The sequence below is a fragment of the Mustela putorius genome, unplaced genomic scaffold, assembly GCF_011764305.1.
Source record: "Mustela putorius furo isolate JIRA1106 unplaced genomic scaffold, ASM1176430v1.1 tig00000382_pilon_pilon_pilon, whole genome shotgun sequence".
Lineage (NCBI taxonomy): Eukaryota > Metazoa > Chordata > Mammalia > Carnivora > Mustelidae > Mustela > Mustela putorius.
The window spans coordinates 914,960-931,655 of NW_025421367.1; the positions used below are offsets into that span (position 1 = coordinate 914,960).

The 16,696-nt window shown below is 35.0% G+C and overlaps 1 protein-coding gene across 2 annotated transcripts in view; it reads right to left on the reverse strand.

Moving 5' to 3' along the window:
• Positions 1-16,696, reverse strand: part of CCSER1 (coiled-coil serine rich protein 1) — a 907,623-nt gene that overhangs the window by 610,083 nt on the left and 280,844 nt on the right. The gene's annotated exons all lie outside the window — the stretch shown is intronic.

Genomic DNA, 16,696 nt, shown 5'->3' on the forward strand with positions numbered 1-16,696 from the left:
AAGACAAAATTCTTCCCATGATGAAGTTCTAGACTGCCCTTCCTTATGTAGTTAGTGTCCATGATCACATAAAGTTCTCCTCCGCCAGCTGATAAATAATATCAGTCTGTTGGTATGAATGTGGAGAAAGGGGAACACTTACACTGTTGGTAGGAATGCAAACTGGTGCAGCTGCTCTGGAGAACAGTGTGGAGATTCCTATAAAGTTAAATATAGAACTACCCTATGATCCAGCAACTGCACCACTAGGTATTTACCCAAAGGATAGAAAATACTGATTTGAAGGGGCACATGCACTCCAGTGTTTATAGCAGCATTATTAACAACAGCCAAACTGTGGAAATAGCCCCAAGTGTCCAACAACTGATGAATGATGTGTGTACACACACACACACACACACACACACACACACACCTTTTTTATCTACAGATAGATAGACAGCATATCAGCCATAAAAAAGAATGGAATCTAGCCATTTGTAACCACAGGGATGGAGCTAGAGTATATTATGCTAAGTGAAATAAGCCAGTCAGAGAAGGAACCATATGATTTCACTCATATCTAAAGGAACTGAAGAAACAAAACAAATGAACATAAGGTGGGGGGGAAGAGAGACACAAACCATAAAACAGAGTCTTAACTATAGAGGACAATCTGAGGGTTGATGGAGGTCAGGTTGGTGGGGGGCTGAGCTAAATGGGTGATGGGTACTAAGAAGCACACTTCTTAATATGTCTTCTGAATTAACATCCTTAATACGGTGCTTATAAAAGGCTCTTCTGATGAAAAAATATTAGTCCAGAATTGAAAGAGGAACTGAAAATAAGCAGATAAAACAGAAGCCATTGCATCCTAATTACAAATAAACACACTGAGCAAAAGCAGGCACACATACTGACTCCATTAGTGGCCTTCACTGAACTATACCACATCTAGGTACTGTGACAGGTACTGGCCTGATGGAAATAAAAGACAAAGTATTCGCATGAATGTAACTTAGTGCAGTATAGAAATAATGCCATATAAAAAGTACTATCAAAGAAGTGGCCAGGCAAAGTAATTCACACAACTCAAAGAGCAGGACCACGGCTCTCTTGTTCCCTCCTGGTTCCTTAGCACACTGCAAGACAAAAATAACTCCATAATCTCAATCTAATGAATGGAGGCTAAAGAAAAATTGAATGGAGGCACTGAGGAAAAGAAAAGATGGTAGCCAAGCCTAGGAAAGAGTGTGCTAAAAGGCAATGCAATGTAAGAAAATATCATATATCTTCAGAAATCAAAATAATTCAGCGTGGCTGGACCTAGAGGAGATGCAAGGAGTTGAAGAAAGGAGATACAGGTTTTATCAACACCTTAAGTACTTCTAAGCAAAGCTAAAACATTAGTATTTAATTTTGAAGTTCATGAGGATCTGCTAACGATCCCTTAACTAAGAAGTGACACAATCAGCTTTATATTTTCTGAACATAGCCTGGCAGCACTGAAGTACAGGAATGAGATCCAGGAAGATCACAGGCGGCAATGCTGAGATCAATGAAGCTGGGAAATGGGGAGGGCTTCCCGTCACTGCGAGTGGTGGCGTCTGGAAAGGAGGGAACAAAGTAAGAGGGCAGAGCATTCGGAAATGTCAACACTTCTATTTCAAATACATACACTCTATGTTTACTTGCTTCCTTTATTAAAATTAAACACAATTCTCAGTACATTACAGAAACAGCAAATAGAGTAAAAGATAGAACTCAGAAGAAATCAATCCTACAGACACCTTGAACTTGAAACTTCTAGCCTCCAGACTATGAAAAAATAAAGTTTGTGGCACTTTGTTATGGCAGCATGAGCAAACAAATACAACGGCTAGCTTAGGAAAAGGGCTAAAGAATTCCTTTCATGAACACTAATAACTAAATAAATAAAAGGATCCTAGAATTTCCATCCGAACTCCAACCTAATGACTGAGTCTATATGGCTACGACTATCCTCTGCCGTTGACCGCTATCTGCTTAGGCTATTCAGCCCATGCCTCAGTAATTCTAATTATGGGAAGTTTATTTATACTTCGTCATTCTGGTTGCCTTCTTCCAAATGTGGCCTACAATGTATAAAATAATACCTATTTTATATGTGCATATATTATATATTATGTATACACATCATATATGTAATACATATACTACATATCTATATACATTTTACACACAGACCCAAATAATACAGAGAGAACATCAGGAGGAACAGAGTCATAAACAACTATTATTGCTTTCTGAAAACTTAGTAATAAAAAGTGATCAGCATTTCTTCATGTGCACAGACACCATTTAGCATATAGGACCCTAGGTACTGTTTTCTGGGCTTCCACAGAAGGCTATTTATAGGAACAATATTAGCACTACAGATCCATAAAGTCTATCATCATTGGCATATATTCCAGATGTACTATTAGAATGACACCATCATTGTGGTCCACTCTTCTGAGCAATTCAGGTAGAAGGTACATACTCTGTTCATGAAACTTTCCATGTTAAATTTTGCAGGACTGCTATTACCCATTGTGGCACACTGAATTTTCCAAAGATGGTCACACCAATATATATTCCATCCTGATTGTTTTTGAGTGGTGGGATCTCAATTCCCTGACTCTGAAACTTTATGACTTTTGTGACTGCCTTGCTGGAAAGAATGTGGTGGAAGTGACACCATGTAATTTTCAAGGCTAGGTCATAGAAGGCACTGTGCTTCATCTGACTCTCTTGGGACGCTTGCTGCTGGAACCCAGCCACCCTGTTGTGAGGAAGCCAAGCCCACACACATAGCCTGGTTGAGAATCCCATCAAGTCCCTCAGTTGACAGCCATTAACAACCACTTGATGTGAGTGAAAGGACTTTGTATTCAAGCAAAGGCCTTAAACATCACAGAGGAAAGGAAAAACTCTCTCACTACACTCTGTCTCAACTTCTGACCCACAAAAAATCTTACATGATGAATGATTTTTGCCATTCTAAGCCATTATGTTTTAGGAAGATTTGTTACACTGTAATAGACAAAATATTCATAAACAGCATTTATAATTAATGTCAAAAATAGATAATGCCTCTTGAACAGGCCTTCATTAAAATTGTTACCTAAGTGATAAAAGAAAAAAAAAATTCCAGACATAAGTGCGACAAAGATTTGCCGACATGTTATGTGTCGGTTATTTATGAATGACAGTTGCAAGGGACTGATATTTAAAATTCTCATTCAGCAATTGTCTACAGCACAGCACTAGAGAAATAAAAAATAATATAAACAGCAAAGCATATATATATATACATATGTATACACACACACATAAACGTACGTATTCAATTCACCTAGAGAAAAAAAAAAAACAGTCTGGTAAACATTCTGACCTTCCCACTTAGGGTTCTCATTTCAAACTTAGAAAGAGCCTTGGAGCTATCCTTGCAGAAAGGTTGCTATAGCAAGTACAGACAAATAAGTATCTGCTCCACCACTCAAAACAACACTTTATGAATTTTCCAAGAATAAGATCAAATCGTAGTTGTCATCCCTTCTAAGAAAATGTGCACAACAAGGGAATCATTTAAATAAAGCCTAACCTAAAATTTATTTAATCTGATATCCTAGACTCTAAACCCAGAAAAAAAAATATTAAAGGGAGGAGAAAGAATATGCTTGACATGGCAGAATATAAAGAATTTCCGAAGCATTTCATATAGGCAATAGACAATATCCTAAGGGGAAGGGTAGTTAAACAAAAATGCATGCATTTTACTGTCATTCTTTCTAGATAATATTATAAATTGTTAGGAAACATGTTCTACTTGGATTTGTCAATGAACCAAGAATAATACCACTAATAAGTTAACATTATCATCTTTTAAAAGAAATATTTTAAAACTTGAGGCACAGGAAATATTCCATTAATTATGTATAAATAAAACCATGCTGAATATAATTTTCCTATAGATGTTGCCATTTATTAGACCAAAAAATATCTAATTTACGTGTGTGTCAGCTTTTATGATAACCTCACATTTCTTCTCTATCAGCCCAATCAAAGATGCTTTGCCTTGGGAACTATATCAGTTAGAAGTCTGCTTATTTTTAATACTGATGATTATTACATACAAGACAATATGAGTCAAGGCAATGATGCAAGTTTTAGCTTTTAATCTCCATGGAATTATAATATAATACAAATTAAAAGAGTTATTGATTCACTTGTCACTTTGTATATTTATCCCACACGATTTACCTAAATCAACAATACATTAAAAAAAAACAACAACTTATTAAGTCCATACTTGGTCCAGCCATATTCTAGGTTCTGAAGATGTAACAGAGAACACAACATATAAAAACTCTGCCCCTTCAGGGGATTATTGCTATTTGATTTCAGCACTGTCAGACATGTAGTGGTTGTACTACTTAGTTCCTAATTAGAAGAAATATTCTTGGTTACTTTTTTTCTTTTCTTCTTGTCTTGTCTTTTTTTTTTCCTTCCCCTTCCCCTTCACTTTCCCTTTTTCTTTCCAGAAAGATCCCATTAAATTCTCTTTCACATCTCTTCGTCTTTAATTTTTGAACTAGGTTAAATATCATCAATTATTACACATATAGTATCAACTAGTTATTGAATAAATTGGCTTTTTGTCTAATAGCTGTATCTTTTTATCTTTTCCTTATATCTCTCTTTTGACTTCCAGCATAATGTAGTCAGTGTTGTATATGACAAATCAATCTCCCTCCCTCCTTATTCACACTCTTCTTCCTCCTTCTCCAGGCCCTCCTCCGTCTCTTCCTTTCCCCTCTCTTCTTCCCTTTTCTCTGCTCCTCTTTTGCAATACCTTTTTGGCTGACAGGAATGAAAGAACAAGTATCATCTGAATTACTAATCTTTGTTGAAAAAATTACATTAGATATATGAAGACTCTCTCCCAGGTTACGAGACATAATTGATTAGTCTTCAGTTCTGTAGCACTGATGGTTATTTAATGGGCTTCACTTCGCAAAAGTAGGAGAAGTAATATAATCTACATAATGTTCATCCCCACTTTTAAGAAGTTAAATAAATTATTCCATTATCTCCTTAAAAAAAAAAACCCACTCTACAGAATTTTACATAAGAACTACAAATCACAATTGTGTAAAGGTATATAATTTCAATGGATGGTTTAAATAACACAAAGAACTCAAATATACTGCAGTTAATGGTTTTAGGCTGTTCACCTCTTGCTATCATTAGGACAGATTCTGAATTGCCGAGGTGAAAAAGAAGTCTTCACTTTGCTTTCTTTTATTCTTCTTCATAGGAATTGTTTGTTTAATTTTAGAAACTATATATCCGAACTTCTACCTGGACAAGAAAGTGACATTATCAACTAATTTGAGTATGATTCAGTTAGATGAAAAGGAGGTGGGTAGTCCAAATCAGTAAAAATACAGAAACCAGAATAAGGACAGCCTTTAAAGAAATTAGCATAGCTACAAACTACTGAGCTGGTGAAAAGAGCTTAAGTAAAAACTGCATAGGGGCCAAGTTACACAAAGCCATGAATACCCAGTGAAGTTGTTGGTATTTCATCCACTTGGACCAAAATTCTTAATTCATAAACAAATGTTAAATTTCCACAGTAACAAATCTTGAATAATATACAGTTGACCCTTAAAAATATATATATACAGTTGACCCTTGAATAACACAGGTTTGAACTGTACAGGGGCACTTATATGCAGATTTTTACCAATAAATGCAGTACAGTTCTGGAAATGTAATTTCTCTTCCTTATGATTTTCATAACATTTTATTTTCTCTGGCTTACTTTCTTATAAAAACAGAGTGTATAATACATATAATATAAAAATATGTGTTAACTGGCTATTTATATTATCAGTTAGGCTTCTAGACATGTGTATGCTATTTAGTAGTTAAGTTTCAGGGGAGGTAAATGTTATAATCAGATTTTCAATTTCAGTGGCCCTAATCTCCCTGTTGTTTAAGGATCAACTGTATATGGCTAGTCCACTGAGTAAAATAAAAGGCTCTAGAAACACATAATCAAGTAAGTCAGGATATATAGCAACATTCTGTGCTTTTGACCAAATATGACAAGTTATTGTAACGGCCCAATATTCCCATAAGAGGACCAGGCATTTTAGTAGGGAAGAGGAAGGAAACAACAACAGCAGTATCAAACTTCTCTTAATCTCCTCGGGGTCTCTCCCTAAAGGATTAATTACGTGAAAGGATCTAACTTTTCCTGGTTTACCACCAACTCTTTCAGTTCTGAAGCATCACTTTCTTTGTTACAACATTAGCTTCAAGCCACCATTAGCCTTCCTGGATGAATGGAAGTCATGGCTACATTTTACATCACTGGAATTGCCATAAATTATGTACATCTAAATAAGATACAAGCAGATTCCAGGGTGAAATGAAGATTCCCAGTCTACAAAATCTTGAGATAACCACTGCTATCTCAAATTTTCCTTTAGATATTCACTGGGCCACCATTTCTGAAAGGCTGCTGATCTGTGCACAGAGAAAGTATCACTCTGAGTGTGACTGGTTAATAGTCAAGTCTTGCGACGTGAGGAATAATCTGTACAGATGCGTGAATAATTTTTCATCCTTTGATAGGGTATTTCTCAAACAGTATGTTTAAATGTAAGTTTTTAATAATGAACTTTAAACATATATATGGATATATATTTTTTTCTTAGATTATCAGCGCTACATTTGTGATAGCATAAAATAAAGCATGAACACATTAGTATCAGAAAATGTCATGAAGAATACTGACCCAATCTGCTGTCATAGACCATGACATCACAATAAGGGCAGCTTTGTCATTTACTATGGGGGAGCACAAATATTAGCAAACAGAAGCAAAAATTAGTGTCCTTATTAAATAATGGATGATAAAGATGTTAAAGGAATCTGATAGATGTGACTTTTTTGATAAGCTGGCAAAAACCTAAAATAGCTATGAGGAAAAAAATGCCAGCTTTGTAAAATTCCTTTAGAGGTAGCCCAGGGTCAATGTTTCAAAAGGCTACACTTTAGCTTCACCCTCACTTATCTTCCCCTTTCTTTGTCATGCTGAAAAAGAACAAATGGCAGCTAGACACTATTAGAGCATGAAGAATGCTCTCTCTGACCATAGTACTAAATTCTGTCAGAGATTGATCCTGGCTTTTAGGGATCTTTTGATTATCTGATCAGATTTAAAAATTTATACTTGGTGGAAATCTGTCTTGTTACTAAAAATATTGCTGGTCTTCCTGACTGCTCCCATCTATTTCTTTTGTGAGTATATAGAGGTTAATACATAAGGCAGAGGACAGACATAAGTTCAACAGGACTGACATTTGAGTTGGCCCAAAGAACTAACAAATAAAATTTTTTGTTTATTCAACAGCTGAATAGGCCAGACGTGGCTATGGCATCTATCAGAAACATATGATAACTTTCCTTGGTTTGTCTTGTTTTCTCCATGACAGCTTAGTTCCAGATAGGTTTAATCTCCAAACACTCACCCGTCAGAGATTAAAGATTTCTTGTGTCTGCTATTAGACACAACCAGTTACTATGTTTGAGAATATAGTTACAAGGTACAAAAAAGGACTTAGATCTTCAGAGATCTCTTAAATGCATTCTCAAAATAAGTCTAATTTGAATGCTATCTTTCTAAATGGAATGATTTTGACATAGGTCATTGCTGTGGACCTATTGTGCTCCCTCTCCTCAATTCACATATTGAACCTCTAACCCCCAATGTGATTACTTTTGGAGACAGAATCTTTCAGAGGTAATTAAGTTCAGATGAGCTTGTGAGTGTGGAATGAGTGCCCTCATAGATGTGATTAGTGCCCTGATAAGAAGAGACACCAGGTCTCTCTCACCCCCCACACCCTTCCCTGTCCTTCTCCCCCGCCTCTCCCCACTCCCCCACCGTTCTTCCTTTCTTCCTCTCTCACAGAACACAGCTGTCTACATGTCAGGCCAAGAGCTCTCACTAACAACTGATCATGATAGCACCTTGATTTTGGAATTCTAGCTTTCAGCACAGTGAGAAAATTCAGTTCTGTTGTTTAAACCATCCAATCTATGGTAGTGTGCTACGGCAGCCAGACCTAAGGCAATAATACAGGTGAACTGGGGAATTTTCAATATAAATAAAATTGCTTATATAAAAGAGGCCTTAAATCAAAAGAGAGCAAAATCCCAAATATTCAGTTGTCTGGGGTTTTGTTTGTGTTTTGCTTTTCTGGATTGACGAAGCAGCCAAAAGAAACTCAGATTCCAAAATCACCCTCTTAAAGGATTCCCTGGCTAAAGCAAAAAATTTGAAACTCGTTTAGCACCTTGAAAACATAACTCGTACCTGACTGCCTTTATCCTATTCTTCTTTCTTTCTATGTTCCATTATTATCTTTTGTTGCTATTTTCCTAACTTACTGCCCTTTTCCTCTAGCCACAAGAAAACCCTTCAAGCTAAATTGCCTCTTAAAGTTAAAGTTCCTTGAGAATAGGTCAAGTTGCTTGTTTTAAGGGACTTAAATGATAAGCCCTGATCTCAGAATAAACTAAGAATACAGACATACCTCATTTTATTGTGCCTCGCAGATACTGTGATTTTTACAAACTGAAGGTTAGTGGCAACCCTGGGTCAAGCAAGTCTACTCGCACCATTTTTCAACAGAATTTGCTCAACTTTGTGTCTCTGTGTCACATTTTGGTAATTCTCACAATATTTTAACTTTTCCATTATTATTACATTTGTTATGGTGATCTGTGATAAGTCATCTTTGATGTTATTAATGTAATAATTTGGGGGCACCACAAAACATACCCAAATAAGAAAGTGAACTTAATCTAAGGTTGTGTATGCTCTAGCTATTCCAACAACTGGCCATTCCCCATCTCTCTCCTTCTCCTTGGGCCTCCCCATTCCTTGAGACACAACAATACTGAAATTAGATGAAGTTATAATCCTACCATAGTCTCTAAATATTCAAGTGAATGGAAGTTGTGTGTTTCTCACTTTAAATCAAAAGCTACAAATGATTAAAGCTTAATGAGAAAGACATGTTGAAAGTTAAAATCTAAACATCTTGTGCCAAACAGCTATTCAAGTTGTAAATGCAATGGAAAAAGTTCTACTCTAGTAAATAATAATGATAGAAAGCAAAACAGTTTTATTGTTGTTACAGAGGAAGTTTTAGTGGTCTGGATAGAAGACCAAACCAGACACAACATTTCCTTAAGCCAAAGCCTGATCCAGAGCAAGGACCTAATTCTCTTTAATTCTATAAAGACTTAGAGAGATGAGGAGCTGTGGAAGAAAAGTTGGAAGCTATCAGAGGTTTGTTAATGTAAGGGAAGAAGTCATCTCCATAACAGAAGTGCAAGGAGAACCAGCAAGTATTGACACAGAAGCTACAGCAAGTTATCTGGAAGGGTTAGCTAAGATCATTAATGAAGTTGGCTGCCATGAACAAAAAACTTTCAATGTAAATGAAACCTTCTACTGGAAGACGATGCCCATCTAGGATCTTTATAGGTAGACAAAAGTCCGTGTCTGGCTTCAGTGCTCCAAATGACAGGGGCTCTCCTGTTAGGGGCTAATGCAGCTGGTGACTTAAGGTAAAACCAATATTCATTTACTACTATTCTCAAAATCTGAGGGCCCTAATAATTATGCTAAATCTACTCTGCCTATATTCAATAAAGGAACAACAAAGATGACAGCACATGTTTACAACATGGCTTACTAAATATTTCAAGTCCACTGTAGAGAACTGATGCTTAGAAAAAAAGATTCCTTTCAAAATACAACTGACTGGGCAAAGAACATTCAAAATATACTGACTGGACAAAGAAACTGAAAACCTTCTGGAAAGGATTCACCATTCTAATGCTATTAAGAGCATTCATGACTCATGAGATGAGGTGAAAACATCAACATGGATAAGAGTATAGAAGGTGATTTCAATTCTCATGGATAACTTTGAAGGGTTCAAGAATTCAGTGGAGGACAGAATGGCAGATGTGGTAGAAATAGCAAGAGAACTAAAATCAGAAATGGAGCCTGAAGATGTGACTGGATTATTGCAACCTCATGATAAAACTTGAATGGATAAGGAATTGCTTCTTAAGGATTAGGGGGGAAAAAAAAGTGTTTTGTTTTGTTTTTTTTCAGATGGAATTTACTGCTGGTGAAGATTGTTAAAATAACAAAAAAAGGATTCAGAATGTTGCATAAACTTGGTTGATAAAGTAGCAGCAGGGTTTGAGAAACTCCAATTTTGAGAAGTTTTGTGAAGCTCTACTATCAAACAGTATCACATGCTGCAGAGAAATCATTCATGACATGAAGAATCAGTTTGTGTGACAAAATTCAGTGTTGTCTTATTTTAAGGAATTACCACAGTCACCTCAACCACCATCCTGGTTAGCACACAGCCAGCAACATCGAAGACCTTCCAATAGCAAAAATATTTCAACTCCCTAAAAGTTCCGATGGTGCTTAGCATTTTTTAGCAATAAAGTATTTTTAAATTAAGGTATATACATTCTCTTGGACATAATACTATTACACACTTAACAGACTACAGTATAGTGTAAACTTTTATATGCACTGGGAACCAAAAATTATTTTGACTTGCTTTACTGCAATATCTGCTTCATCGTGGTGATGTGCAACCAAACCCACACTATCTCAGAGGTATGTCTGTAAATATTTAAACCTTTTCACAGCCTAGACAGAAGAGAAAGATATTCACAGAGAAATATAAAATAGTTCTATGAACATATAATCTGAGACTCCCAGGTCCCTATCAGTTGGTACAGAGGTTAGTAATTATCTCAGGAAAATAAAGAAGAATGGGAATAACAAAGAGAAAAGATTGAAGATGACACAAAACATCCTAAATTGCATGAAAGAAAGAAAGAAAGAGAGCAAGAAGAAAGGAAGAAAGGAAGGATGGGAGAGAGAGAGAGAGGGAGAGAGGAAGGGAGGGAGAGAGGAAAAAAGAAAGGCAGAAGGAAGACTTAGAAAATCTGTACTGTGGAACAAGACCTTTTGGAAACTATCCTTGAAGTCATTCTTCCAAACAGATTGCACTCAAATCCAATATAGCAATCAAAGAAAGGATAAGTTCAAGGCTTTAGGGATGGACACTGTTTTCGACCGTATTCAGAAGGAGATCCTGAAGCTGAAGTCACCACAGATCTCCCTGCACTTTACTTAGTAAATGGCCTTAATCCAAAATTAGGAGATACAGAATAGTTTCTAACCGGACATTTTGAAAGAGCCTTGGAACAGAGGAGATTAAGACTCAAAATCAACAGATGTCTCATCCCACTCAAATCAGTAGGTATCACGGGAGGGATATATTAGAAGTATGTCCTTTTGCAAATAAGTTAAAAGAATATGACAGTGTTTTAATTACTTCAGAAAGTATTTTCAAGTATATTCTTTTTTAAAGTTCTGTTATAATGATGAAAATCAAAATGATATGAAAATGAAATTAAAACTGCATGTTTTACCATCACATCTTCTTAAAATTTTTAACATACTATTATGCTAAAATCATATTTTTCATAATCAACTATGCTTATATTGATCAATTATTTCATTATCTATATTGTGTCAAGTAAGAAAATATAATTTTCATGATGACTTAGGACCAGAGGGCAATCACCATTCTCTGACAGTAAAGTAGATAGGTGATAAAAGATAGATAGAAAGATGGTAGGTAACAGACAACAGACAAATGGATAGTGGAATCTGTAACTCTTCTTTAATGATAATATCAATCTTCATTAATGTCAAATCTATCATAAGATTTCATGTTTTCCTTCAATAAATCTTTGTGCAGCTATTTATTGAGTTATCTTCATAATTTTTTTACATCATACTTTATGACTTGGCCAGTAAAATAAACTAGTTTCACAAATATGTTATCCAGGTGCATGAATTAGCCCTTCCTTTTCTTTTCTTACAATCACTGTTTTCATTATTGCTCTATTACAGTACTAATCAGTTTTTTCAGTGAATTACCTTAACAATGTTAGTGTCTAGAATTAATGTTTGGCAGCATAAGAACAAAAATGAAACTATAAAATAATGGGTGGCTTAGACTTTAAAATGATCCTAACTAATCAAAATGTGATGATCCTTAAAATAAATGATTCCATGCATTGTCTCCCCATCTTAATACCAATAGATCACTGGTTATGTATCTTTCTCCAAAAACATTGCTATCTACCCTGTTACCATAACTTTAGCACTTTTGAAATTGTGGAAAGATTAAGTTTGGTTTCTGAAGAAAGATAAAAAAGTGCCACTACATAAATAATAACAATGATAATGACTACAATAATAGAGTAGCTAATACTTACTGAGTTTTCTGTATCAAACACTGTAATAATGTTCTTAAATGTGCAATTTCCTTTAATCCTCACAATAACTTTCCTGGTAAAGCTTTATTTTATTTTTCTTACACAAATGTGTAGATGTAAATAGACTGTTCACATAGCTACTAAGAGGCTAATTCATGGCTTTAACAAAGTCTCTCCAATTGCAAAGTCCATGTTTTTATCTTTTGTTGATAAAAATTCAAATCACAGTTATCCCAATAGAATAAAGATTAATGGACATTAAATCACAACTAGTTATTTGATTTCCAAGGATTATTTCATGTATGCTAACATAACAATTCCACTTCTGGTAATTATGTACCAAAGTGATCAGCAGTATCATATTTTTTGGATTTAAATCATGTTAGCATATTAGAAATACTATGCTGAGACATAAACAAAGAGTTCACTGGCCTCAATATTCTGATGTGTGTCACAGTACAAATTGAACAACATGAAATGATACTGCTGACCACATTATATGCATTATTCCTAACCCTCCCTACAGCCGGCAAATTCGGTTTCATTAGCCCCATTTTACAGAAAAGAAAGCAAAATGAATTCAGGGATATTAACCAATTCTACAAAGACAGCCATCTAGTAAGTAAAAAGAGAAATTTTAATTTAAATGTTCTGCTTCCTATCTCTTTATTCCTATCTCATCATACTATCTCTGTCCATGATGAATGATGATTATCATTTAAGAGATGAATATATGTATGTGTGTATATATACTTAAAAACAAATGCACATAAAAATATATACATCTTCACATATATATGTGTATGTGTGCTGAATATAAATTTTATTTCCAAATCTAACAGAATATAAAAATGAGAACTTCTCTTCCCCTTTCTGATTTCATCTTTTCATTGTATAAATTATATAACATTTTCCTTAATTACAAAGGCTACTATATATTTGATAGTATGTATATAGCTTATATATATATACACATATATATTACATAACTTTATAGATATGTACGGTATGCCGTAAGTGCCAGAGGAATCAAATTTTTATGATATAAACATACTAAGTTAGAGTCAGAAAATTTGATTATTATAAATAAATCTGATTCTAACTGTTTATATGACCTTAGGTCTCAATTTCTTCATTGAATGCACTGAAAACTAAAATTTAGATGACTTCTAATTTCCTTCTAGCTGTAAGCTAGTATTCTGGCTCCTTTGTTTTGTTTCAAAATACTACTGGTATTGAAAAATGTGTCTTGCATTCACAATAGTCACATCGTTGCTAAGCTAATTGTGTTTTCTAGCTTGATCCATATTTAGTTTTCTGCTGAAGATTTATAGCAACAAATTTATTATTATCTGTATTTTATTTGGGATGTCATCTGTTAGAATTTCCTTAAAAGGAAACCCAAATTAAGTTTTAGAAAAGGACATTTTTGTTTATTTACGATCAATAATGCCACTAATAAAGGCACGCCATCTCAGTGCTAGTATACGTAAGTAAAAATATAATCCTGTTTGTAAGGACTGCTGTAAATTTTTGGTTACAAGTTTAATCTGAGTTAGTCTTGATCTCTGTCAAGTGTATCTTAAATGTAAGTGAAAATGCAATTTTCTATTAATCTATTACATCACGAATATTGAAGCGTTTATTTTTTCTTTGGTTTTGTATTTTGACTTAAGTTGGAAACCTATTTAGCCCATTTAAATTGAACAAAGCACTTAAAACTAAACAGATTAACAAATATTAACATAACCCTTATATTTGACTAGTGGTACAGCTCCTAATATCTTACAAAACATGTATAGATTAAAAATAAAAATCTATGCTTTTTTAAAGACGGTATCAAGAGGGAATATTTTATATATACAATGAGTCTCCATCACTCACTGTCTAGGAGTCCAGGAGAAATATTTCATGTCGACTGAAATTTTAAGGAGCATTACCTACGGAAGCCATATACTACACAGTTTAGGTGAAAAACAGTTAACTACTTAAAATATTGCCATATCAATGATATATATAAATCAGTACAAAACAGTTAATTTGCCATTGCTCAATGTTCCCCACCCTTTCACTAAGATTCAGACATAACTACAAGCCAAAGGAGTAATTTTTACTGGCCTAGTGGTAAATTAGAAGACTAGTGCAATCTTATTTTCCCATTATGTTTTTATTCAAGTAATAAACATTCTACATAATATGCCAACAGAAGGAGCACTATATTGGTGTTAATTTGATTAATGTCTTCCTCAATGAACATCACAGGATATAAATTTTTAGAGGTGAGATCCCTCCACAAATAAAGCTTTTCTAGGGAAACACAGTTTCTATTTCCTTTATCTTATATTTCCATTTCTCTAAGAAGTAAACTAATTTAGAATTGAATGCCTCAATATTAATATTAAATATTAATATAATTTTTAAATCTCCAATTAAGTTATTACTAAGTGAGCACAGGCCTACAAAAGTTGGCAGAAAATTATCTGACAAAAGTTTTAAGTAAATTCGAATTTCTTCCTGTTCTTTATGAATATAAACTTGCCACTTTCCTTGCCTCTTTACAATAATGAACCTGCAGTTAGTGAAGTTGAGTAAGGCACACTACTGTTTGCTTGTTCAGACATTTTGTTGTTGCTGTTGTTCAGACATTTTTAATGCTGTTTTGTTTTATTTTATTTTATCTTATTTTAAAGATTTTATTTATTTATTTGACAGACAGAGATCACAAATAGGCAGAGAGAGAGGAGGAAGCAGGCTCCCCGCTGAGCAGAGAGCCCGATGTGGGGCTTGATCCCAGGACCCTGGGAACATGACCTCAGTTGAAGGCAGAGGTTTAACCCACTGAGCCACCCAGGTGCCCCAATGCTGTTTTATTTTAGATTCAAATGTCAAAAATTACTTTTGCGTTTAGTGAAAGAACAAAATGAAAACCAACCAAAGGAAGAAATGAGAACGCTCCTGATCCAGACATGAGACTACGAGAGCACTATTCACAGTCACACAGAGGCCACCATTAACCACATGGGTGTCTGATAAGGGACCAAGAACAAAAGAAGGAAGCAGGAGTTGGGAGGTTTCAGTGAAAAAGATAATCTAGTGGACTGGACTCCTTCAAAACACAACTTTGGGGGTGCCTGGGTGGCTCAGTTTGTTAAGCGACTGCCTTCAGCTCAGGTCATGATCCCAGGGTCCTAGGATCAAGCCCCACATCGGGCTCCCAGCTCAGCAGGGAGCCTGCTTCTCCCTCTACCACTCTCCTGCTGGTATTCCCTCTCTCTCTCTGTCAAATAAATAAAATCTTAAAAAAGAAAGAAAGAAAGAAAGAAAGAAAGAAAGAAAGAAAGAAAGAAAGAAAGAAAACTTTCCTTTTCCCTTTAAAAAAAACCACAACTTTGATCATAGTACTCCCTTGTACAGAAAAATCTTAACCGAATCCTCAAGTACACAAGAAATAAAGCTGCAACTCCCTAGGCCAGAATCTAAGCTTCCTCCAATCAAGTGCCACAAGCTCATCTCCCATCCTCTTTACACATCACAGCAGATGACCTGCTGCACCTCCTTCATGTATCTGCTCCTTCTCCCAAACAGTTCTCTTGCCTTTAATACGGTGCTGCTTCTCCTCTCCTTCTCACCAAGTTCTCCTCCTTATCCATTAATACTGAAGTCAAATATTGTATTTCTGAACTTCTTGTATTTGGCTGGGTTTTCGTAGTTGCCATGGTTTATAATGGAGTCACAACACATTCTGAAGACTTAGAGATTGTATGTTCTCGTGGGGGTGTGAGCCTGGTAAATATCGTGTCCACATTTCCCAGTGTCTAAGTATACCCAGACACAGGAAATGGTTACAAATCCAGCGTGCAAGTAAGAACAGAGACGTGTAGAATTATTTACGTGTGAGAAGCTAGTAGTAAGTTATTTTACCATTGTCTTGTTTAACCATCTACAGTAATATTTTCATATAAAAATCAAATGTCAAACTTACTTTTGCTTAATTTCTAAGAGCAAAATACAGATGAAGAACAGAAAGGTATGGGAAAGCTCGTGCATGATCTGAAATCCCTAGAGAACAAGTAAGTCTAGTAAGAATAACCTTACAGATAAAAAAGATAAATAAAACTCAAAAAATAAAACATGAGACAAATAATAATAAACATGAGACAAATAATAGACTAAGAAGCTGATTCAACTACAACTGCGAGTGAAAAGTTGTAAATTCAAGTAATATAAACCTTTGTAATTACTGAAATACCAAAAACCTGAAAATAGTTATAATCCTAAA